Source organism: Artemia franciscana, chromosome 1 (genome assembly GCF_032884065.1).
Source record: "Artemia franciscana chromosome 1, ASM3288406v1, whole genome shotgun sequence".
In the NCBI taxonomy this organism is placed as follows: Eukaryota; Metazoa; Arthropoda; class Branchiopoda; order Anostraca; family Artemiidae; genus Artemia; species Artemia franciscana.
This window is the reverse complement of record NC_088863.1, coordinates 40,411,843-40,435,400: the sequence shown is the minus strand read 5'-3', so window position 1 is coordinate 40,435,400 and position 23,558 is coordinate 40,411,843. Positions and strand designations below refer to the sequence as shown.

Below are 23,558 nucleotides of genomic sequence, written 5' to 3'. Positions count from 1 at the left end.
AGAAGAATAGTGTGGTTTTAAAAAGGGGAGAGGACATATCAACCCAATTCTCTCTCCAAAATTAATAATTTTGTTATCATTATAATATTGTTATCATACCAAGATGGACATTTTATGTCCATCTTATACCACTGGGTTATGCTAAGAGATTGATATCTTGTGTATTCTTCAGATTGGTGTATTGTAAACCTCAGAAAAAGAACATCTGGAAATCACTAATAAGTGTATTGATACAGGGCTCTGGGGTTCGACAGACCCCACGCTGCGGTTTGTGTAAATTTTTTGTTGTTTAGCAGAGAAGTAAAATTTAGTTTTACGAGCTCTTTAGAGAACATTTACTTTCGTTTGAACTTATTTAAGTGTCTAACATTCGAAGGAAAAAGATTTTGGTCTTTACTGGACCTTTTTAGTTAATTTCTCTGTATAGTTCCGATTTCTTCGCTTTTCAGAGGTTCTAAGATCATTTAATGCTAGAATATGCTTTTATAAAGCAACTGATAAACCGAAGCAACACTACGAACAAGCCAAAGACTTCTTATAGAGGAGGATGTGTTCAATATTCTACAACACAAAGACCAATAACTAATAAAAAGTAAGGTGACAAGAACAATCTGGACTTCGTCGACAATGTTGTTGACGTCAGTGATGACATTTCTTTAGGCAGTACAAGCAATGAACAGGCAGTCACTGATAACAGAATCAGATAACGACAAGCAAAATATTCCTCTTTCTTATTTGACAAAAGTAGCTGCAGAAAAAAGCTAACAGGTCCGTCTTCATTGGCAAACACAAGCAAGATAATTGGAATAACTCTGATCCACCTCAAAGCAGCACGACAGCCTGTAAACTTGTTATCCACTATTCCGTTCTCAAAGGATACACGAATGAATAAAGACCTAAAATTCCCTGGAAAGACATGGGACCTTCTCGTCATAAATAGCGACGCAGACCACACTGTCTTTCAATCACCCTATTGTGTTTTTCTTGTTTTTGGGGACCTTTTTATCACAGCCGTAATCCTTGAGAAGCTCATTATTCTCACTAATGCCAAGATTGACGAGTACCGCATACATTATAACTTCTGCGTTGTAGATAAGAAAATATACTTCAAAACAGTCAACATCAAAGAGATGTGATTCTTCTTAGGCCTTATGGATCTCTCTTGAGCACTCAAGTTGGGTAGTGAAAATTGCAAAGTTCTCTTTGCAGGTGATGGAACTGGGTGGGACTTTATTCATGTAATGACGAGCCTGAAGTAATTCCAGTATCTGGAAAATTTTCTTTGGTTTGATGATAGGCAAACGTGACACAAAAGAGGTGGGCCTCGGGCTCCCATCAAAGAGATTTTTGATCTCTTCATCGCAAACTGCAAAGGAAATTACCCACTAGGCGAGTATTTTACAATTGATGTAATTCTAGTTGCTTTAGAAGACGGTTGAAACTGAAGATATACATTTGTTTTAAAGCAAACAAGTATGGAATCAAGTTTTAATGTCTATCAAGTCTCGAAGAAATTTTATCTATCGAACGTCTTTGTCTGCACTGGAAAGGAAAAGCCTGTTGTTGAAAACCATAATGTTTTAGTTCAAACACGAACTTCATGACCCTTGTTGAGCACTTAAAGGGCTCGAACCATGACGACACAGCCGACAACTGGCTCACTTCCATAAGGCTAATTGAAACTCTCAGACCCCTGAGAATGACTAGCAGAGGCATGGAGAAAAAGGACGAAAGAGAAATCCCACTCTCTGTCCTTGCAAGTCGTACAAGGGAGCCCAATTTATCCGTCTTCGGATTGACAGATCATCTGAACCTTGTGTCGTATGTTCCTAAAAAGGCAGTCATTCTTGTTTTATCGATCCACTTTTTAGCAGGTAATTGGTCACGAGAGTAGTAAACCAGAGATCATCATGACGTAAAATGCAACAAAAAGGGTAGTGGAATTTCCACACCAAAAGTGTTCAACTTACACAACTAGCTGCCGTACGAGAAGAAGATCCAAGGAGGTGTGACACTTGATCATGGACAATAGCTGAAATAACAACCAATGTCATTCTGAGCTACTCAACATCCCTAGAAAAAGACATGACCCGAAGAAAAACGCTGATAGAGCTAGAACGATGCATGAATCCGCAACTTAGGATCAGAGCAATCTTCCAAATGATCCCAAAAGCAATGCATTATTTGATTAACAACATTACATAATTTTCAGCTGAGAATGTCCCCCATACATCTTCTTCAGGTTTCAATGACCGGAATGGTCTGTGCATCATTTGCCCTCTACGTAAGGACAGAAAATACAAATACACCTTCAGTTTGTGCCAAAAATACTGTGTGTATTTGACACAACTGAATATGCCAAATTCTTAAGCCCCAAATGCGAATGGTTGAATGATTTTTGAATTTTATTATTTTTAACTTATATATCTAAATATACTGCAAGCAAAATTAAGATACATCCAAAGCTGTATTTTTTTCGAGTTATTAAAAGGTAGGGCTCCACGACCCCTCACTGTTTTTCTTCCTGCTAGTTAAGGGTTCTGGAGTGCATGATAGATAGATAGATAGATAGATAGATAATTTTTTATTTGCTACAATCACATAAATAAATATGACAAACCAGAGCACATGCCTGGTGGCATACTTTAGCACTGACAATATTACAATGTTACTTACACTACGAAAATAAAAATTAGCACTGACTGTGTTCCATACTTTAGCTGTGATACAATAAAAATAAAAATAAATCAAGCCAAAGCAAATACAAGCCTACAGCATCAACAAGAATACACAAAAAATAAACAAAAAAAAATTCCCACAATGGATTAAACAAAAATCACCTAATTATTTTTTATTTATTTAAATATTTGAAAACCCGTCATAACTTACATATAAATCCGTCATACCTCTAATCTTTGCACCCAAGAACTTTGACAAATTTCAACTTTGCGATTATGTTTTGCATTTCTTTAATAAATAGTAAGTTCATTATTTCTGAAAAAAATACTTTTATCACTGCGTCGCTAATTTTTTTTTTTTAATAGTTTTTAAAACTCTGGCTTATTGCTACATTCTCGTACTGATACTGGAATTGAGTTCCAAATTTTTGACCCAGTATGATGGATGCTGAAACCCGCTCCTGGCGTAGGGCGAAATTCACACGAAAAATCTGAACGATGAGTAGTTGGATAATTATGAAATTGGAAATTAGTTGAAAAAACACCATAGAAATTTGAAGGTAAACTATTGTAGAAACAGTCATGACAAATATTAGAAATAGAAATTGCATGAAGTTGATGCAAAGAATATATTCCTGAATTCCCAAATAAGTGTCTAACTGAAGATCCATGCTCAACATTAAAAAGAATTCTCATTGCTTTATTCTGGAGTGTTTGGAGAGACTTAAATACAGATGGAAAAGGAGAAGCCCAAACAGAAATACAATAAAGAAAATATGGGTGAACCAAAGAATAATAAATTGTTTTTAGAATATTTTTAGGAAAAAAATAACGAAGACGTTATAGAATACCAATATTTTGGGAAATTTTTAATGATAGTATTTTCACATGTTTATGAAACGACAAATTTTCATCTAAAATAACACCAAGGTATTTAAATTCATCAACCCTTTTTAATTCCATGAGTTATCATACCCTTTTAATAATTAGTTATGATTGAAGAGATTAAGTGAAGGATGTATACATGTATTGTATAGCACATAAATAGATTAAAGTGTTTATTGCTGTATATGAGAAGAACCTACTGTCGCCTACTAGCTACTGTTAAGGTGGGAAATGAGGTTAGTAACTGGTTTCGTATTGAATCAAGAGTGAAGTAGGTTTGCATTCCATCTCCGTTTATATGGATCGTTTTAGTGGAGTTTGTCCTAAGGAGTATAACAAAGATTACTGGAGAGAAAGGAACCAAATGGGGAAATAAAACTCTCCTACACTTAGGTTATGCTAAGTTTACGTTTCAACTTCGTTATTGCAGGGCTGCCAGAGAATGATGGTGGTATGGACACCAAAAAATTGTTAGGCTTTGTGATGACCACAACCTTGGAGCTCGCTTTACCGAAACCGAAATCCTGGAAACAGGTTGTATCGGTAAAGTTCCCCTTGGAGGAAAACCGAAACTACTGCTGGTCAAATCAAAACGCAAAAGCCCAAATAGCCTTAAAAGGCGCCAACAAATAGTGAGGGGAGCTCCAGCACTCATGACATCCAGCAATCATGAAACACGAAAAAATATATACATTAACCCTGATTTGACACGCATGCAGAAGGCGAATGCTCTTGTAGATTTCTTCGCCAGCACGTTCACTGTTGACGATGGCTGTTTACCTTAACTCCAAGACTCACACCTAGGAAGTGAGCTCCACAGCATTGGCTTCACGCCAGGAAGTGTTCAAAGTTCAATGAAGGGCAAAAAAGCGTCAAAAGTACTCAATCCTGATGGCATACCGTCCCTTATCCTCAAAAAACTGAGAGACTAGCTATGTGAACCTCTGGTAATACTTTTCCAAATCTCATTCGAGCAATGCAAGTTTCCTACTTCCTGGAAGCTATCCCATATAAGACCTATTTTCAAAGGAAAAGGTAAACGGAGTGACCCGGAGAATTATCGCCCGATCAGCCTTACTTCACCATTCCTGAAAATCATGGAAAGGGTCATAGTAGAAAAGTTAAACTCGAATAACACCTCGAATTGAAGAACCTCATCTCAGGTCATCAGCATGGCTTCCGTAAAAATCATTCTACTATTTTCCAACTAGAAGTGATACACGACTACATCCAATCTGCCCTGGACCGTGGGATCCAATAGATATTATCCTAATCGATATACTTAAGGCCTTCGACCGAATATCCTTGCGAAAACTCATCCACTGCCTAGAAGTCTATGAAATCAAGGGGCAGCTAAAAAATTGGCTGTCAGCATTGGTTCTCTTGAATGACAGGAAAATAGCAGTCAAGGTTGCAGATACACTATCCACATGGATAGGTGCAACTAGTGGTGTCCCACAAGGTAGTGTTCTCAGCCCAGTCTTGTTCGTCATGTACATAGACATTTGCATAAATACCATTTCCCTAGCCGACTTCAGCCGGTTTGCAGACGATACAAAGCTCCTGGGAAAAGCTAGTGCATCGTCACTAATCCAAAATGACTTGAACGACCTGACAGAGAAGCTCGAAGAATTGCAACTTTCACCAAATGTGGCAAAATAATCTGTCGTCCATCTTGGGCACCAAAATCTGAAGTACTCATACAAAATGAAAGGTATCCACCTGACAAAATCTACCTGCGAAAAAGACCTAGGTGTAATTCTCAGCTTATACCTCAAACCAGAAAAGTATATCCGTCTAGTTGTGCGTAAGGCATCAAATACTTTCTGGCTACTCACTCAGTCCCTACGATACCTTGACATTCACTCAAAGATCTCAGCATACACAAGCTACGTCAGGCCACAGCTTGAATACGCCACTGTCATCTGGTCGTCATATCTCAAAAAGGGTATTGACAGAATAGAAAGAGTCCAGAAACGCTTTGTAAAAGGACTTAAAGGATTCAGAAACCTTCCGTATGACAAAGCTCTAAGAAGGCTCACTCTCAATAAACTTGAGACAAGAAGAGCGGTCTTAGACTTAAAAACCCTCTTCAAGATAGTTCACGGAAATTTTGGGAACGTAAAAGACAAGCTTGTTCAAATAACTACCCAAAGCAACACAATATCACACGGTCTGAATAGGAGCCTGTGAAGATGAAGATTGCAAGATCTAATTCTTACCATCATTCGCTCATACCCCGGGTCGTCAGGATCTAGAACAAACTACCATTCCCAGTCCAAAAGATGAATTTACTGGAAGCCTTCTCCAACAGCCTAAACATTAACATACCATATCTCGAGACTTTCAACGTAGGACGTTGAAATCTTAATGGACGTTTAAACGTAGGACGTGATTTTAAACGTAGGACGTTTAAAATCTTAAATGGCAATCGTGTCGCGGTCAATCCGCTTTACGCCCTACCACAACATCTTTCTTTTAATAAGATGTCAGTTATGTGGAAATTTTGTTTTGAGAGGCGTGAGGAATAAATTATTATTATTATTATTATTATGCTGATGATTTTAGGGTCCTAGATGAAAATTCTAGCAAAAGGAATGAATTGTTGGTGGATTTGACAGTTTAAGGTGTAAGAATAGGCTTGGGAAATAATGTTGAGAAAATTAAGTCGTTTGGACTAGGAATAAGCAAAAGTAACGATGTGATGTTGGGTAGTGAGAGGAGCGATCCAGTGCACAACTTCACTTTCCGAGATATTAGCAGAGGCAGGGCTATAGCATTGCCTATTGTAAAGAGTCCTAAGGCTTAAATATTTTATTTTTTATTCATTCATTTTTTCCCAGAGGGATTTCATATGGAAGGAAAGGTGGTGTAAACTTCCAAGGTGGCTCCTTCGATTGGAAATCAGATGTCCTAGTGCCTTTTTTAAGCGTCGAAAGTGATCAGAGTGGAGCTTGCCCCTTCTCCATACTTTATTTTCTCCAAATCCATCTAATCATTATTTCGAGGTAGCTATTTTGTTAAAAAATGTCCAAGGATAAAAAATGCCTCCGGAACTTATCATATCCCCCTCAACCCGTGGGCAAGGGTTGTAAGTTATGCATATTGCCCTTTGATAACATATAAGGTTTGTATGGAAGGGGTGGTCATATAAAACTTGGAGGAAGCTTATTCGAATCAAAATTGAAAGCTTTAGTTCTCTTTGAAAAAGCCAAAGGTGATCGGAGGAGAAACAGCCCCACTCACACTTTTTCTCCCCAAATGTTTCTTGTCAAAATTTTTAGATAGTAATTTTTCCAAAGTCAAATGATTATGGTTCTTGGTCTGACAACCCCGGCTCCCGCTCCCGGAACAAGGGCTACAAGTTATGCTAGCTGCTCATCGTTAACATATAAGGTTTTCTTTTAAATGGATAGTCATGTAAACTTAAGGGAGAACTCGTTCGATTGAAACACCAGACCTCTAGTGCTCATTTTAAAAGTAAAAATTGATCTCAGAGAGCCATTACAGGGCAAGGGCTGTAAGTTATGCAACTTGCTTATTGTTAAGATATAAGGTTCTTATGGAAGGGGTGGTCGTACAGACTATGTAGGAAGCTCAATTAATTGGAGATCAAAAGTCTTACTGCCTTTTTCGAGAGTCGAAAGTGATAGTAGGGCTACAAGCCCCCTCCCCATCCCTCCTAAAACCAGTAATTAACATAATGTATATCAATTTTTCAATTTAAACTTACTAGTTCTTTCCAGTGACTGTCCAAGACACATGTATGTTTCAATAAAACACAATATACGCAGTAAACTTTAGACTTTTAGAGTTATGGGAGGGGAAGGAGGCAGTTGCCAAACTCCTGTTTGTAGCTATTTTTCTTCGTTTTAAGTAAAGTTTGAATATTCAACTCAAGTTTTACTTGTTTTTGGATTTACTAATTCATTTATTTGCTTGGTATGATTGTTTATTTAAGTTCTGTTCGTTTTGGATTTCATTTATTCATTAATAGTAATTCCTGGTCGTTTTGAGTTAGAAATATCATAGGAATTTGTTTCTGCTCGTCTTGACTTTAATATAGCTCTTCACATTTCTTTGAAAAACTTGTTTTTCGTAAGTTTATTTCTTATTAATCAAATAGTTTGTGATAACAAACTGTAAGTAAGGAATGCCACGAATCAATAGTAACTAAAACTTGAAAAAATGCAATTTTGTATCAATAAACATATCAATAGAATAGGATTATTATGATGATTCCAAATATATAAGATTTATCAAGCCTCAGGAAATTTACCTGATTTTCGAGAAATGGTAAAAATGCCCCCTAAAAGTCAAGGAATCTTAATGAAAATCACACTATCAGATTCAGCATATTAGAGAATACATGCGATCTTTTTACTGTTGAGATTTCAAGCTCCCTGTTCTTAAAAATTTGGAATTTTGTATTTTTTATCAGAAAAAGATCACGGATGCGCGTTTTTTTCCAAAGATGATCGAATTGAACCAATGGTCCTAGAATATCGAGAGAGGGCTCATTTAACCGAAACTAAGAGTTCTAGTGCCCTTTTTAAGTGGCGATAAAGATTGGAGAGCAAATAGCCCCTGTCCCGCGCCTTTTTTCTCAAAAGTCATTCTTTTAAAATTTTGAGATATTCAGTTTGACTGTTTGTCTCAACTCAACCCTAAGTTCAACTTTCACTTGCCCCTTCCTTGTCTTCAAGATTCGCTGAAAGATTCTACGTTAAACCTGAAGAGATCCCTGAGATATTAGAGACTGACCATTTTGACAACATGGCAGGCACATAGCGTCATCTAATTTATCTTGCTACTCATGAGTCCCATGGGAGCTTGTAGTGCAAATAACTTATTTTTGTCTGGATTAGAGACAAAATCATTAGTGCATTAAATTATGACAATTTATGTTAGTTTTAAGTTCGTACATGTTGTTCATAAAAATTTGTGTTCATTTTAAGTATCTTAATTCGCTTTAGTTTTTGTTCTTTAAGCCAACTTATTTTTCGTTTTAAATTTGTGTTTGTGGCTTATGGAAAAACTTTTAAATCTAATTTAAACCTAAAAAAAATGTAGGAAACAACTCGATTTAAAAATTTATAAATGAATCAGTAAGTAAAGACTAGAAATGAAATTCATGTTGTGCTTCTTGGAAAAAACTCTATTTTGAAACATTAAATGTGAAGAGAAACCAAAAGCTTGTTAAATTTTTTACTTCTCTTGGGGACATTTTTATCATTTTTAAACCTATTGACCGTTTTTACAGCTCAACTACTTATTTTAGAGTCATTTTGTTCAAACCCTCTCTCGTGATGAGTGCCAAAAGTTACTTAAAAACATTTTTTTTCTATTTGGGGTATTCTATGGACATGGTTTTTTAGTGTTTTCATGTAAAATTAAAAAGGAAAAACCCAAACTTTGAAATAACATTCTCAGCACATGGATTGTCCATTAAAATTTGTTTTATTGTACATACTGTATAAGATACTGCAAAAAATCCTTTGATTCGAAATATTCTAAAGATATATTTTACTGTTAAAAAAAGCTAATTATTTTTTTCGGTAAAAGATGCTACAGTTTCTTTACGAAACTAAACCTTTTTAATAATTCTATTGTTAATTACTTTAATGTTCTAACTCCAGATTTCCAACTCCAAGCTCTATCTTGATGACCTCATTAAGAGCGATGACATTTTGATTTACTGCAAGTTTTATGGCTCCCAAAAAGGCCATCTTAATTTAAAAACATGCCTCATTTCTTTCTAACTTGATTGTTTCTATTCATTATTACCATTATCTTAGTATTTCCTTATTTGCCTGAGTCCTATTATAAAATTCCCATTGTGGGTCAAAACAGGAAAACTAGAGGGGACTCAAAATAGGAAACTCCTCGGAAACACTTTCTATTTAGCTGCAAGTCTTGAGGAAGTAATCTAATCTGAGCTTTATCCTGAGGAAATACTTATTCCAAGTGCAGTATCAAACAACAGAAGCTTATCATTCAAATTTACCTAGTAACTTCTTGTTTTAAATCACAGAAAATCTGTAAAAGACAGTGACAATTTGTAAAACTAAAGGGACTGGAAATATTGATGCTTATATTTCGAAACATCTGTTTTTTGTTTTTTTTTTTGTTTGTTTTTTTTGTTTTTTGCTGATAAAAGTAGTTCTCCTTTTTCACTTTTAGTCTGATCTGGACTATAGAAATGTCTAATAAGCATTTTTGCTATTCACACTTGTAGAATAGGTTTTTGACGCTCTTTATAAAATTTTGTATATTCTGAAGGTAAATCTTAGATCCAAATTAAAAGTTAAGATCCAAAAGTGATTCCAGAATCATTTTTTAACTAATAAAAAGAAAAAAATACAAGCGTCTGTTATTCTTTAAGCTGATGTTTATTGGATCAGGAGGAGTGTGTTTACTCATATTCAAAATTCAGCTTTGATGGACCAAAAACATTTTAAAAACCATATAGAAATAGATATATTGAAGTAGATGTAATTGTGACTGTGTTTTATTTGTTACATGTCCAAATTCAGATAGATAAACTTTCTACATGGTAGTCAATTGGACAATTTAGTTTTTATAAAAGAAGCTCAAGCCAGTGCAGTTTGTGCTTTGCTGAAAATTAAATAAGAAAACAAGTTTTTTAAAATGAAAGTAAGGAGCAGCATTAAAACTTGAAACGAACAGAAAATACTCCGTATGTGAAAGGGGCTTTTCCTCCTTAACGCCTCGCTCATTACGCTAAAGTTTGACTCTTTCTCTTAACTCTACTTCTTAAACAGTAAGAAACTCTAGCGTAAAGAGCGGGGCGTTGAGGAGGAAAAGCCCCTTTCATATACGGAGTAATTTCTGTTTGTTTTAAGTTTTAATGTTGCTCCTTACTTTTACTTAAAAAAAACTTGTTTTTTTATAATTTCTGGACGTTTTTGAATTAATGAATGTTTTGATCTTGGCTCTCCACACATAAATGATTAAAACGAAATTTGCATATTAATTAATTGTAATTAATCAGAAGATTATGAGAGCAAAGGAGCGAGGGAGGAGATCTAGTTGCCCTCCAATGTTTTGATCACTTAAAAAGGCAAATAGAACTTTTGATTTTTTACGAACGTTTTCATTGGTAAAAATATACGTAACTTACGAATTAACTAACGTAACGAACCTTTATATTCGTATGTTTTTATTGCGTATATGAGGGGGTCCACTCCTTGTCGATACATCGCTCTTTACACTAAAGCTTAAATTTTGTCCCAATTTCTTAAGAATGACCTCTGAATCACAAAGGGCGTAGAATAAATAACTGAAATTACTAAGAATATTTTAGCGTAGAGAGTGAGGCATTACGAAGAGGTAAACCCCTCATGTGCGTAATAATTTTTGTTCGTTTTAAGTTTTAATGCTGCTTCTTACTTTCAGTAGAATGAACTTTTCATATTTATTTTTTCACATTTTTTTTAAATATGCTAGAAAACCCTGCGCCCCCTTCATTGTAATTCTCGTCCCCCATGAGAAGTCCATCCATGGAAATATCCTCTTACGTAAATACCCCCTCAAATCTCCCCTCTAAACCAAAAAAATCCCCCTGACCTCTGTACACTTCCCAGTAACCATTACTATATGTAAACACAGGTCACAGTTTGTAACTTGCATCCCCTCCCACGAGGACTGCGGGGGAGTAAGTCGTCTCCAAAGACATAGTTACCAGATTTTTTAACTATGGTGAATATAATGCATATATCATAATTTTGATCCGGTGACTTTTGGGAAAAAATGAGCGCGGGAGGGGGCCTAGGTAGCCTCCGATTGTTTTGGTCACTTAAAAAGGGCACTAAAACTTTTAATTTCCATTAGAATGAGCCCTCTCGCGACATTCTAGAACCACTCGATACGATCACTCCTGAGGAAAAAAACAAACAAACAAAAAAACAAAAAAAAAACAAATAAACACGCACCTTTGATCTGTCTTCTGGCAAAAAATGCGAAATTCCACATTTTTGTAGATAAGAGCTTGAAACTTCTATAATATGGTTCTCTGATACGCTGAATCTGATCGTGTGATTTTCGTTAACATTGTATGACTTTAGGGGGCGTTTCCCCCTATTTTCTAAAATGAGGCATATTTTCTCTGGCTCGTAACCTTAGATGGGCAAAACTAATCATGATGAAACTTATATATTTAAAATCAGCATTAAAATAAGATTCTTTTGATGTAACTATTGGTATCGCAATTTCATTTGTTAGAGTTTCGGTTACTATTGAGCCGGGTCGCTCCTTACTACAGTTCGTTACCACATACTGTTTGATAAAATAAAAACAGTTTCAATTTTACAGTTATGGCATAGAAAAGAGACCTCCAGGAATTAACATCATTACAATTTAAGCAATTGCATAGGAACTTTCACCACTTCTTACCCTTTTTTCGTTTTCAGTTGACAGAAATGATACCCAAGCAGAATAGAGGAATTGAGAGAGGGGTTCCTCCATTCTTATTTGTGGTTTCTTATGTGTGTGTGGACCTTACTTGCAAACCTTGATTAGCTTTGTAACATTATTTTGTAATTGTGATTTCTTTTAACTGCCTGACAAATGAGAGATACAATGCTCGAAATACAAATTGACTTCTGTAAAGTGTAAATCACTATCAGGTATTATATTATTCTGATATTTCGCATTTTTTGCCAGAAGACAGATCACGGTTGCTTGTTTATTTGTTTTTTATTTGTTTTTTTTCCTCAGGGGTGATCGTATCGAGTGGTCCTAGAATGTCGCGAGAGGGCTCATTCTAATGGAAATTAAAAGTTTTAGTGCCCTTTTTAAGTGACCAAAACAATCGGAGCGCACCTAAGACTCCTCCCACACTCATTTTTTCCCAAAAGTCACCGGATCAAAATTCTGAGATATGCATTTTATTCACCATAGTCGAAAAATCTAATAGCTATGTCTTTGGAGACGACTTACTCCCCCGCAGTCTTCGTGGGAGGGGCTGCAAGTTACAAACTGTGATCTGTGTTTACATATAGTAATGGTTACTGGGAAGTTATAGACGTTTTCAGGGGAATTTTTTGGTCTAGGGGGAGGGGGGATTTGAGGGGGGTTACGTGGGAGGATATTTCCATGGAGTAACTCCTCATGGGGGAAGAGAATTTCAATGAAGGGGGTGCAGGATTTTCTAGCATTATTTAAAAAAAAAAATGCAAAAATAAATATGAAAAGTTTTTCAGCTGAAAAAGGAGCAGTATTAAAATTTAAAACGAACAAAAATTATTACGCATATGAGAGGTTTAACTCCTCGTAATGCCTCACTCTTTACGCTAAAATATTTTTAGTAATTTCAGTTATTTATTCTACGGCCTTTGTGATTCAGAGGTCATTCTTAAGGAATTGTGGCAAAATTTAAGCTTTAGTGTAAAGAGCGATGTATCGACGGGAGAAGAACCCCCACATATACGCAAAACAAACATACGAATACAGAAGTTCGTTACGTAAGTTAATTCGTAAGTTACGTATATTTTTATCAATGAAAACGTTCGTAAAAAATCAAAAGTTCTAGCTGTCTTTTTAAGTCATCAAAAAATTACAAGGCAACTAGGCCTCCTCCCTCGCTCCTTTTTTCTCAAAATCTTCCGATTAATTGCCATTAATTCACCTACGGTGTAATTTCTGTTCGTTTTAAGTTTTAATGTTGCTCATTACTTTCATTTAAAAAAACTTGTTTTTTTATTTAATTTTCAGCAAAGCGCAAACTGCACTAGCTTGAGTTTCTCTTATAAAAATTAAATTGTCCAATTGACTACCATGTGGAAAGTTATTCTATCTGAATTTGGACATGTAACAAATGTAAAACTTTTAAGACTAACTAGAATAGTAATTACCATTCATGAGTCAGAATCAAATGGTAAATTTTTATCATGACAACTTTTGGTTATTATGAGCAGTTGTTCGCTCTTTACTAGGTTCCAGCTACTGCTGTAACCGTAAAGGTTTTTTCAAGATTAACTGAAATATTAATTACCATTCCTGAGGTTATCTCCGATTGCTCTTACAAAAACTTATTTTGAATTGAGTGATGCAATTTCCCGCTCACAAAAATCATGCTAACTCGTGAAATTTAGCTTGCATTTTTAACAGTGTATTTTTATTTGACATGTAATCAACACCCTTAAAATAATATAACAAAATTAATTAGGACGAAGAAGGAAGAGCAACCATAGATAAGAATAGGGCTACCCGGCCCCCTTCTTCCAACTTTCCTTTTCAAGCCTTTGTAAGTTTTTAGGAATATTTAGCTTTACAAAACGTATTTTGAACTGTGAGTGTATTTTTCTTCAACTATCGACAATAGAAAAAAAAGGAAGAAAATCATGACAGTCGACAAGATTTTTAGAACCAAAAATGAAAAATGAATGAATTCTAAAATGAATTTAAACTAAAAGGAACATTCAAATCAAACTTTAAACCAATGAAAATTACCACAAAATACAGCAAGGCTACCCCTTCCCCTAAACTCTCTGATAGTGATAGTGATAGGTTTTAAGTTTGATTAAATATTCTCCCCACTTCCTCGCCAGAGGAACGAAAGTAATTTTCGACGAGTATGTGTGGAGAAGACCTGTCAGTCGATGATGTTGAATTGAAAAGAGGCCGATCTGAATGGCGGATTATCGTTAAAACAGAGGACATGGCAAACAAAATTGCCTCTTCTATCAACCAGAAGTCGCAAAGTGCAGAAGCTAGGGTGAAATTCCCAGTTTTATAGGCTTGATCAAAAACATTCCGGCTACACATGATGCCGATGAGGTGAAAAACTGCGTTTCAGGTTGTGTACCTTCCAAAACGATGCTATAAATGCCAGGAATTTGATCACGTTTCAGCGGCGTGCTCCACTCCCCAGGTTTGTCCCCGTTGCGGTGTCCAAGGCCATACGTCAAATGCTACTACCCCCCGCACAAATCCGATTGGCTGTGCAGCATGCACTTCGACAAAACATACATGTCAGTCATTCCAATGTCCTGAGATGAAAAAGCAAATTGGAAAGCAAAACGGTCCAATGAATGAACAGAATGCAAGTACTAAGATCGTGTCATGGAACATGAAAGGAGGTGTGTCTCATCCCCTTAATTAAAGAATTATAACGGTGTGGCAATATTTTATGCATCCAAGAACATCTGTTAACAAGTGATAGTCTCAGTCTGCTCAAGTTTTAAGACAATCATACATTTAATTTTGTCCCAGCAAAGTCTTATCACCGTGGAAGGCCCTCTGGTAGACTAGCGGTTGTATGTAGTTCTGCAGTTGACTCCGAGAGTCTTCATACAGCTGAAAATTTTATGGTTACAAGAGTTGAGAATCTTGTGATAGTCAATGTCGACCTCCCCACAAACTACAGCAACGAAGAATCAGATAACCGATTCTCAAAGGCAGTGCGTGCTCTTGCAAAGTGCCTCAAGACCATTATGTTGTCCAGACTGGAATGCGTTATAATCGGTGACTACAACTGTGATCTAGCTACACTCCGTAATTACGTATGACATACGAGTTCTTCGTCCACGGAGGAAGTCTCAAAAGCAACTTTGCAAATTAAAAACACAGAACTCTTACTTTTGTACACTTGGCGGACGACAAATATTTCCAAGAAGGTGCTATATATAGTACATGTGGTAGGGCAATGGCATTATACAGCGACGCAAGATATTTACGACAGAATCAATGTCTGTTACCAACGATTGATCCGTAAACAATCCGGATTTTCACCTCTATCTGTCGTACAAGCAACGTTCTTGTGGAGTAGAGGCTTCGACTGATTGGTAAACCAAGGTAGGTAATGCTCTAACATGGCTTAACAGCTGAATCGCCAAAAGAAATTTCTTCCTCATAATACCCCGCATTGAAGAACAGTACGGCCGATTTAGACACATTAAATGATAAACCTACTTTATTATATTCTCTACTCAAAACATCAAAATTCTTCAATAGTCGATGGGCAGACCTGTTCAAATTAAATAGGTCGTCAGCATACGTTATCAACAAAACGTCAATCCCTTTTGAAACAAATGCTACCTGGGCTTGTGCCGCCAGAACGCTATTGTTATACAGACTCGGAGACACAACTGAGCCTTGCCTGAACCCCTTATGAACTGGTACAACAACGGATTCAGCCGGACATGAAGGTATTTTAATTTGGGCTCTAAGGTTATTGTGCTTTTAAAAGGATGTGCGCATGCACCGACGAGTCAAACGTCCGGCTTACATCAAAAGAACCAATAACTAATGGGTTACCCATTGCCTCAGAATCAGAAGAATTAGCAGCAAGGGCGGACAGAGCATCAGCGCAATACCAACTGTAAAGCGAATCTGGTGGTTTGGCATTTGGCAACAGTTTTTAAGATTCGACAATGTGAGCATTTCAAAAAGCTTACGTAAAACTGGCGACATAGTAATTGGGCAATAGGAGGATCAGATGTTAGCTGGCTTCCCTTTTTTTCAGGATGGGCGTAAGTTATCTTCTTCAGAAAACATCAGGTACAATACCAGCTACGAATATAATGTGGTACAATAATGTTAACATTTCATACAAAAGACGAGTACCATTAACAGGTTGAATTGCACACAAACCGTCAGCTCTGCATGAATTTTCTTTTTCATCTTAAGGACATTTGCAGTTACATCCGAAACAGTAACAGTAAATTCTGGAAGACTCGAATTCGATAGCGCAGATTCAAGTTACTCGATATATGGCCTTAATACACAGGGATCCAGGGCACTAAACTCGTTCTCAAAGTAGGCACGCAAGTCATTTGGGTCACAAGGCATGGACTTAGGCATTTTTTGGCAATTTTTCACGCTATCTTTCCATAGACAATTTGGATCGTTGATTATTCTCTCTGGGTATTCATTTTTCACATTTGTACGATACTGCTTGAGGACTTTCTCAAATTTACGTTTTGTGTGTATACGGAGGCAATTTGAAACACCGGATTTAGGGTTACCGCCATCCCTCCATGCCACGAACCAAAACTTAACATATTTACACGATTTCACTAGCTCTTGGTAATTTGAGAACCCAGGGATTTCATTATGTTTACGAATTTCCCTGACGGGAATAGCAGCCTGTCCTGCGGTTAGTAGTGCATGGGTGATTTCAGTACAAAAGCCATTGACCTGTATTTTAGTTTCCTGGATATTTCTTTGCAAGTGGGCTTGTAGGAGATAATATGGTACATTGATCCTCTGAAGCGTCTTGTCGGGCACTGTCTGATAAAGAGGGAAGTCGACCTTTAACCAATTCTTTATTTTGCACCACTCTGCAGTACTTTTTTCCTTAGGAATAAACACATTTAGGAATAATACACACTTTCAATGGGGATATGGTCGATGGAATGACTTCCCATTAGCAAGCTAACTGTACCACTCACGTTTAATGTGCATGCGAAATGGTCTATATATGAGACTGAGCCACTAGTATGTACGAAAGTAAAATCATGGTCTTTTGGAAGCAAATAATACCGATTTTCCAATATACTTGGGATCAGCTGGGACCGAGGAGACGAGTCGTCGGCTATATCACAGTTGTAGTCTCCGATTGTAGCACATTCCAGTTTGGACAACATAATGGTCTTGAGACACTTTGCAAGAGCACGCACCACCTTTGAGAATCGGTTATCTCATTCTTCGTCGCTGTAGTTTGTGGGGAGGTAGACATTAACGATCACCAGATTCCCAACTCTTATAACCATAAAATTTTCAGCTGTATGAAAACTCTCGGAGCGCACTGTAGAGGTACATACGATCGCTACTCCACCAGAGGGCTTTCCAAGTTGACAAGACTTTGCTGAGACAAAATAAAGTGTATGATTGTCAGAAAAATTGAGCATGCTGAGACTATTAATTGTCGGCAGATGTTCTTGGATGCATAGAATATTGCCACACCGACATAATTCTTCAATTAAGGGGATTTTGTGAGAAACACCTCCGTTCATTTTCCACGACACGATCTTAGTACTTGCATTCGAGTCATTCCTTGGAGTGTCTTTGCTTTCCGATTTGCTTTTTTCATCTCAGGACGTTGGAATGACTTACAGGTATGTTTTGTCGACTTATATGCTGTACAGCCACTTGGATTAGTGCAGGGGGTAGTAGTATTTGACGTATGACCTTGGACACCGCAACGGAGACAAACCTGGGGAGTGGAACACGCCGCTAAAAAATTAACTTTTGCGGTAGACATCTCGATGAAAATAACAGGAAGATCCAATAAATATGCCTCCTGAAAAGGCATGACCAGCGTAGGCCCTAAGGCAAACGCTCTAAATAACACAGACTGGCAATTATTCAAACAACTGTTTTATCATAGAAAATGGAGGCTTGTGCAATATTTAAGGAACGGCTAAGGGTATTAATTTCAAACTTTAAAGGAACATTGAGGAAGTTGTGGGAAAGACTAGTGGTGTTAAGCGGTTGAGTAGAAACTTTCAGGAAACGTCGAGCAAGGTGCTGAAATAGACTTATAAACACTATGTGCATACAGGTTTTAAAAGGCGATTGTGTCGTTTAAACTATACTGAAACCCATATATACTTTAAATATGTGTTTTACAAATATCTATTAAGAAAACTTTTGCTTTAGAACAAGTTTTTCAAAGAAAGTAAAGTACTCCATTAAGCCAAAAATGAGCAGAAATAAATTCAAGTAATCTTCCAAGCGTAAAACTACCACAAATCACCATCAATGAATAAATAAAACCCACAACGAACAGAAATTACAACAAATAACCGAGTCAAACAAAAAAGAACCAGAATTTACATGACTAGGGCTGACAACCCCAATGCCTTATAAAGACCAGAATATAATTTGCACTTTACTGAAAAAAATGCCTTTGGATTGTCAGTTTGATATACATATACTGATATTTATTCTTTAAAGTCATGAATTTTTTTACTTATTAGAGTAAAAAATAAGTAAAAATATTGGAAATTTATTTTGTTTTCGGAAAATTGCAAATCATGTTCAGGTCTTGAGAAGATAGAGGGGTTGTCAGCCCTAGTCATGTTACTTTTTGCTCGTTTTGAGTTTGACTCGGTTATTCATTGTAATTTCTGTTCGTTTGGGTTCCATTTATTTGTTGATAGCGATTTGTTGTGTTTCTAAAATTGGAAGATGATTTGAATTTATTTCTGCTTATTTTTGGCTTAATAGAGCTCTTTACTTTTCTTTGAAAAACTTGTTTTGTAGAAATATTTTTTAAATTAATTTCATTGACAAAGTCTTTTTCATGGGAAAAAAAATTATATCTTTTTGATTTTTTCTACACGAATCTAAAGTTTGGCTTTCTATTTGTATGTTGGAGAAACTTTTTCAACAATTTTTAATGTGTATACAAATTTTACTTGAATTTATGCACCCTCAAGCTGACCTGAAAAATTAAACGACATATAATTTCCAAAACATTGTATCAATGCTCTTTGACAACCTGGATAAACTTACACTCTGTTGACTGATTCAAATTGTAATAGCAGAAGTAACAACAGTGGCCCCGAAAGTTTCAACTTAATAAGCCCAGTCGTTCTAGAGATGTTACTGAGGTGTCTTACTGGCAACCATATACACAGTGCCTTTTGAATTAGTTTCAAAGCAACATTTAATTTTTGAGATTACGGGTCAATTACATAATTTTGGGGGGGTTGACAAACCCATTATCCCTAGAGACATATTTGTTGGACCGTTATACTATCTTTAATCGATCTGTATATATATATATATATATATATATATATATATATATATATATATATATATATATATATATATATATATATATATATATATATATATATATATATATATATATGTAAGTATATACGGTTTTTCAAAAAGGCGTAACTTAGGAATGATAGAGTATATTAATTTGGAGCTTTCAGGAAATGATAAGCGAGATGATCAAAGAGGCAATATTTGCGTGCGAAGGAAATATTTGTATCCTAATGCTACTGTTTCTATTCATGCTACTACTACTGCTACTATTATTACTACTTCTACTACTGCTAGTGCCACGTAAGCTAAGGCGACTACCATTACTTCTAATACTACTATTACACTGTTGCTATTAAAACTATGGGTAATAAGGCAGAAAATTTGGAATGCATTTAAACTGTGTGGAACTGAATCGAAACCCACTATGCCCATACAGGTTATCAGGAGTACGCATCAGAATTGCTTCAGGAAGGGTAAATGGTATTAAGTTGAAACTTTTGGCGTGTTTTAAGGGGGATGTTAAAGAAACCAGAGGTGCTATGTCCGTACTGCTACTATTGCTTCTATAACTATTGCTAGTATGAAAAATCAGTAAGGTGGAGATTTAAAGGAATATTTATGCAGATTCTTAACTATATCAAAACAAACTATGAGAATTTAGATTTTCAAAAAAATGACAAAGCAATATCTCAAGAACAGATTACATAATTAAGTTAGTTAGCTTACATAATTACAGCTAACATAATTAAGAACAGCTTACATAAATAAGTTAAGTTACATAATTAACTTAACCTTTAAGGTTAAGTTGCGGTGGATTTTGAACTAGCCAGAAGGTACTATGTCAATACCATTAATACTACCACTAGAGTTACTGTAGCTCATGACGCTAAGGGAATTAAGGTAAAACATTTATGGAACGTTTTGGGGAGGGGTCCATTAAAAGAAAGAAAATATACAAGCAGGTTTTCAAAAGGGCAAGTAAGCAATATCAAAAGTAGCACCACTCTATGCTCAAAATATCGTTGAAACTTTTAAAGGAGCTTACTCGGCTCGAGATTAAAATTCTAGTGCTCCTTTTAAGAGTGTATGAGATTGAAAGGATAACAGCCCTTCTCTCAAGCCCATTTATTTTCCAAAAACATTCAGTCAAAACTTTTTATATATACATTTAAATTGGGGATTGTAGAACGGTCCAGCAACTATGTCTCTTGGGACAATGGGTTTGTCAATCCCCCAAAATTATTTAATTGACCCACAATCTTGAAAATTAAATGTTGTTTTGAAACTAATTCAAAGGGCACTGTGGGTATGGTTGCCAGTAAGACACCTCAGTAATATCCCTAAAATGACTGGGGTTAAGTTAAAACTTTCGGGGCCACAATTAGTACTTCTGCTATTACAATTTGAACTGTAATAGTAGAAGTACTTATATTGTATATGGTTCGTAACTTATATTGTTGTATTTGGTTCGTAACCGGGAGGATGTGATGATTCCAGCTAGTCCCTCGGTTCGTTCAGACTTCGGCCTTGCTGTGACTGTGGGGTATGCTTTGAACTTGGTTCCCGCTGGGACCCGGCAGTAACGAACACCTGGCTCCTTTAAGAGACATATGAAAAGTTTCTTATAAATGGCTTCTTATTAATTGTTTCTTATGGTTTATTTATTTTTTTTCTTTTTTGGGTTGTTGTTTTGTTGGTGTTGTATCTTCGATGACGCGAGAATTTTAATTTGTATTTTATTGTCGGGTGATGTGAGGGTCGCTGTTTCGTGGGGACTGCTGGTGGGTTGATTTCTTTTCCTTATATATTTATATTTAGATGTTGGTTAGTATGTTTATGACAAGTTTTATGATTCTTTATTTATTATATGTCGTTCCCCAAATAACGGGCCATTTAGCCCTTTGGGATATTGTTTTTGTTATTGGTATTTTATGAAATTAAATAGAACTTGAACTTCAACTTGAACTTGAAACAGTCAAAAGAGTGTAAGTTTATCCAGGTTGTCAAAGATCATATATATAATGTTTTGGAAATTATATTTCGTTTTATTTTTCAGGTCAGCTTGAGGGTGCATAAATTCAAATTAAATTTTGTGTCCACATTAAAAATTGTTGAGAAAGTTTCTCCAACATAAAAATAGCAAGCCAAACTGTAGATTCGTGTAGAAAAAACAAAAAGATAAAAAAAAAATGTTTTCCTATGAAAAAAACTATGTCAATAAAAAATAAACAGAAATTAATTTAAAAACCCCTTCCACATAATATAATTTTTTTCCCATGAAAAAGACTTTGTCAATGAAATTAATTTAAAAAAATTTCTACAAAATAAGTTTTTCAAAGAAAAGTAAAGAGCTCCTATAAGCCAAAAATGAGCAGAAATAAATTCAAATAATTTTCCAATCTTAGAAATACTACAAATCGCTATCAATAAATAAATGAAACCCAAAACGAATAGAAATTACAATGAATAACCGAGTCAAACTGAAAACGAGCAAAAAGTAACATGAGTAGGACTGACATCCAATATATCTTCTCAAGACCGGAGCGTAATTTGCACTTTTCTGAAAACAAAATAATTTTCTAGTATTTTTACTTATTTTTACTCTAATAAAAAAAGTTCATAACTTTAAGGAATAAATATCAGTATATGTATATGAAACTGACAACCCAAGGGCATTTGTTTTTGGTTGTTTTTTTTTTCAGTAAAGTGCAAATTACGTTCTGGTCTTGAGCAGGCATTGGAGTTGTCAGCCCAAGTCATGTTAATTCTGGCTCTTTTTTAGTTTGACTCGGTTATTTGTTGTAATTTCTGTTCGTTGTGAACTTTATTTATCTGTTGATGGTGATTTGTGGTAGTTTTACGCTTGGAAGATTATTTGAATTTATTTCTGCTCATTTTTGGCTTAATGGAGCTCTTTACTTTTTTTGAAAAACTTGTTCTGTAGAAACAGTTGTCTTAATAGATATTTGTAAAACACACATTTCAAGTATATATGGGTTTCAGTATTGTTCAAATGACACAATCGCCTTTTAAAACCTGTATACACCTAGCATTTCTAAATTTAGTTCAGCACCCTGCTCGACGTTCAACTGCTTGAGTTTCAACTCAACCGCTTAACAATATTAGCCGTTCCCACAACTTCCTCAACATTCCTTGAAAGTTTGAAATTAATACCCTTAGCCGTTTCTTAAATATTGCACAAGCCTCCATTTTCTATTATAAAACATTTGTTTAAATAATTGCTAGTCTGTGTTATTTAGAGCTTTTGCCTCAGGGCCTACGCTGGTCATGCCTTTTCTGGAGGTATATTTATTGGATCTTCCTGTTATTTTCATCGAAATGTCTACTGCAGAAGTTAGGAGAGGAAAGGAAGGGAGCTAGTTGCCCTCCGATTACTCCCATTTCTTGAAATGGGCACTAGAACTAATTTACAATCGAACGAGCCCTCCCTAAATACTTTATAACCACCTCTTCAGTTCGAAGTGGCTCTGTGTAAAATGAGACATTGAAGCATTATGACTTTTTACTACAGGCAAAGCTAAGGCAATGCCTCTTATGGATTCTGATTTACCGCCACTAGGCTTAAAATTCACTTACTTTATTAAAATTAGGCGAAGCTAGAAAAATTACACCTTTTACCATCAGTGAAGCAGTATAGTTTGTTTCAGATGTTGTTTTATATTTTTTTTTGAAGGTCACTGTTCGACAAATATACACAATGGAAAAAAATGTCAACTTACATTTTAGAAACTCAAATAAATAATCCATGCACAAGATCTGGAGGATTCACATATAATAATAAAAAAAACAATTATTGATCGCAGTTCAAGAACAACTGATTTCTAGGACCTCTCTAACATTCTTGTGTTTCTCAGCTCTATACTCCATTGGACTTGCGCTGTTCTTTCATGTCGCAAATGATAATATACACATCTGTGCAAGTTCAAATCTTCGGAAACATGGAAATATGTTTAAAGACTCATCCTCAAATGCAAGGGCAATGATGCTTTCGAAAAAAGGGAAAGTACATCCTATGCGCTTGATGACCTTCTTAAAAGAAGGGAATCTCAGAAGGCAGCCGGTAATCTTGTCTAGGAAGGGGTAGGGGGGGACTATGCTAAAAAAGTCAATCATGAGAAGGTAAGAATCGAAATTTGTCTGCTTCTTACTCTCGATTATTTGCTGAAATTTTTCAGCAAATATTTTTTTTTGTCTACCAAATAAAAAAAAACATAAATAGTTGGG

At 35.7% G+C, this 23,558-nt stretch overlaps 1 protein-coding gene across 5 annotated transcripts in view; it reads right to left on the bottom strand.

Annotated features, from left to right (window-relative positions):
* Positions 1-23,177, bottom strand: part of LOC136029582 (potassium voltage-gated channel protein Shal-like) — a 249,845-nt gene extending 226,668 nt beyond the window's left edge. For 4 of the 5 annotated variants that reach the window (XR_010618087.1, XM_065708079.1, XM_065708105.1 and 1 more), the window contains exon 1: positions 23,054-23,177. The gene's annotated coding sequence lies outside the window, so the exon portion shown is untranslated. The remainder of the gene's footprint in view (positions 1-23,053) is intronic. The other variant, XM_065708087.1, reaches the window with a different exon arrangement.
* Between the last annotated feature and the right edge of the window lie 381 nt (positions 23,178-23,558).